The sequence below is a fragment of the Cebus imitator genome, unplaced genomic scaffold (assembly GCF_001604975.1).
Source record: "Cebus imitator isolate Cc_AM_T3 unplaced genomic scaffold, Cebus_imitator-1.0 Scaffold193, whole genome shotgun sequence".
NCBI classification, from domain to species: domain Eukaryota; kingdom Metazoa; phylum Chordata; class Mammalia; order Primates; family Cebidae; genus Cebus; species Cebus imitator.
The window spans coordinates 2517645-2521113 of record NW_016107508.1 but is presented as its reverse complement, the minus strand read 5'-3'; positions in this window follow the sequence as shown (position 1 = coordinate 2521113).

The window sequence follows — 3469 nt, the reverse complement described above, 5'->3', positions numbered from 1 at the left end:
TTTAGACAGGGTTTCACTCTGTCACCCAGGTGGAGTGCAGTGGCACGATCTTGGCTCAGTCACTGCAGCATCCTCATCCCAGTCTCAGGTGATCCTTGCACCTCAGCTTCCCGAATAGCTGGGACCACAGGTATGCACCAGCACACCTGGCTAATTTTTTGTATTCTTTGTAGAGACAGTTTTACCACATTACCCAGGCTGATCTAGAACTCCTGGATTCAAAGGATCTGCCCTCCTCAGCCTCCTAAAGTCCTGGGATTACAGGTGTGAGCCACTGTGCCCAGCCTAGTCAACTTTTATGAATCACTTTTATTATTAAAACTTTTAAGTGAAATTCAATTTATACACCGTTTCTTATCCTTGAAATATTGTTTCACTTGGAACAGCAGGCTTCCATTAAGTACTCTTAGGCAATCAAAACAATGCCAACTAGAAAAAGTTATAGATGTTCCTGGACCTAAGACAAAAAAAAAAGTTATAGATGGTCAGAAATTATCTTTGTTTCGTTTATGATATTTCTAATATTTAACTTATTTATTATAGTACTATTATCTCTATACAATTATTAAAGAAAAAAGCTGGCCGGTTGTCGGGGCTCATACCTGTAATCCCAGGACTTTGGGAGGCCAAGGCGGGCAGATCACCTGAGGTCAGGAGTTCGAGACCAGCCTGACCAACATGGAGAAACTCTGTCTCTACTAAAAATACAAAATTAGCTGGGCCTGCTGGCACATGCCTGTAATCCCAACTACTTGGGCGGCTGAGGCAGGAGAATCGCTTGGACCAGGGAGGCAGTGGTTGCGGTGAGGTGAGCCAAGATCACCCCATTGCACTCTAGCCTGGGCCACAAGAGTAAAACTCTGTCTCAAAAAAAAAAAAAAAAAAAAAATTTACCTGTGTATTTTGAAAATAGATCACATTGTTAAATTGGTATCTGAACCTTTTCTCTGAACATTTTATGTTTCCTTCTTTGGAAAATATGTTTATAAAGAAGAAATTTCAAGATAATATTTGTGTTTGTGGCCCAGTGTTTTTAGATTCTGATTTGTAAGGTTGGTCTTTTAATTAATTTTAATACTGATTTCAATTCTGTCTTCTTCATAAGTAGGCTACATGTTTGACAAAGATGGGCCAGTATAGAAGAAATGCCAAGTTTTCTAATCTGCTGCTGCCCTTGGGTCTCACCCAGGCTGGAGTACACTGGCACAGTTAGGTCACTGCAGCCAGGAATTCCTGGGCTCCTGTGAGCCTCCCACTACAGCCTCCCAAGCAGCCAAGCACTAGGTGTGTGCTAACATGCCGGGCTAATTTTTTTTTTTTTGAGATGAGTTTTACTCTTTTTGCCCAGGCTGGGTGAAATGGCATGGTCTCAGCTCACTGCAACCTCCACTTCCTGGGTTCAAGCAGTTCTCCTGCCTCAGCCTCCCAAGTAGCTGAGCTATAAGCACCCACCACTATGCCCAGCTAATTTTTGAATTTTTAGTAGAGACGGGGTTTCACCATGTTGGCCAGGCTGGTCTTGAACTCCTGACCTTAGGTGATTCGTTAACCTTGGCCTCCCAAAGTGCTGAGATTACAGGCGTGAGCCACCATGCCCAGCTGCCAGGCTAATTTTTAAATTTTTTTGTAGAGATGGGGTCTTGCTTTGTAGCCCTGGGTGGTCTCAAAACTGGCTTCAAGTGGTCCTCCTGTCTTGGCCTCCCAAAGTGCTAGGATTATAGGCATGAGACACCACACCTGGCAAATTTGCTTTCTATGGTACAAATAGCCACAGGCAAGCAGAATAAAGTTACTCTTTGAAACAGCTCCAACTTTACTTTTGAACAGGAAAGTCAACAGCACAATCCTACCTAAAAATAAGCTTGACATTAGACTTAGATAAATCTTTTAAAATGTGAAACATATGGAATTTATGCAAGATAGATGTGTTTTCTAAAAGTAAGTCTTTTTGCGTCACAGTAAGAAATGTTTATTTTAATAATAGAATTCTGTGGCCAAGGACAAGAACTTTTACTCTCTTATAATAAGTTGTGGTTGCTTGGCTATAGTATTAGTTGGTGCAAAAGTAATTTTAGAACATTTAAACCTTTTTTTTTTTTGAGAATAGAGTCTCGCTCTGCTGTCTAGGCTGTAGTGCAGTGGCGTAATCTCGGCCCACTACAGCCTCCGTCTCCTGGGTTCAGGTGATTCTCCCACCTCAGTCCCTTGAGTAGCTGGGATTACAGGTGTGTACCACCACACCCGGCTAATTTTTGTATTTTTAGTAGAGACAGGGTTTCACCATGTTGGTCAGGCTGGTCTCGAACTCCTGACCTTGTGATCCATCCTCCTTGCCCTCCCAAAGTCTTGGGATTACGGGCGTGAGCCACCGCACCCGCCCATTGAAACCTTTTTGGGAAGAAAAATTTACTTTGAAAACATAGGGAAAAAAAAGTATGGGAGGAAATCAATTCCCCCCACCTTCCCATTTAGAAATGGGCATTCAGAATCAGAGAATTTTTTTTCTTTTTTTGAAATGGTCTCTGTCACTCAGGCTGGACTGCAGTGTCATGATCATAGCTCACTGCAAATTTGAACTCTTAAGGGCTCAAGCAGTCTTGAGTTCAATAGCTCAAGATTTTTGAGGGTTCAAGCAATCTTCCCAGTTAGCCTGTAGAGTAACCGGGACTACAGGTGCATGCAACCATGCTTGGCTAATTTTTTTAAATTTTTTGTAGAGACAGTGAGGCGGGGGGCCTCAATTACGTTGCCTAGGCTGGTCTTGAACTCCTGGCCTCAAGTGATCCTCCTGCCTCACCCCAAGAGCTTGGATTGTAGGCCTGAGCCACCACGCCCAGCTTAGACTCAGGATTTATGCTTCTGCCACTAGTTGCATTTCAAATCCTGGGCCAAGTGACATCCTTTGTCTATCTACTTCTTATCCTTTAGGTTTCAGTTTAAACATTTGCTGTAGGAGAACTTTTAAATTTTTTTTAATTGAGAAGGCCTGTACTTTAAAAGAAATAAAGTTTATGTTTTCTTCCAAATGAGAAAATCAGTTGGAGATGTCTGTGGCCCTCAATTTATTATGTAGTACTTTTATCTACTTTCTATTTAACCTAAAGATACAACTACTTCTCAGTGAAGTTGTTCAATCAATTTAAGTGTAGATTATCATCTATTATATTGCAATAAGATCCATACATAAGACAACCTGAGGCCGGGTGCAGTGGCTTACGCCTGTAATCGCAACACTTTGGGAAGCCAAAATGGGCAGATCACCTGAGGTCAGGATTTCGAGACCAGCCTGGCCAACATGGCAAAAACCTGTCTCTGCTAAAAATACAAAAAATTAGCTAGGCATCATGGTGTGCACCTGTAATCCCAGCTACTAGGATGGCTGAGGCAGCAGAATCATTTGAGCCTGGGAGGCAGAGGTTGCAGTGAGCCAAGATGGTGGCCACTGCACTCCAGCCGGGTGACAGCAAGA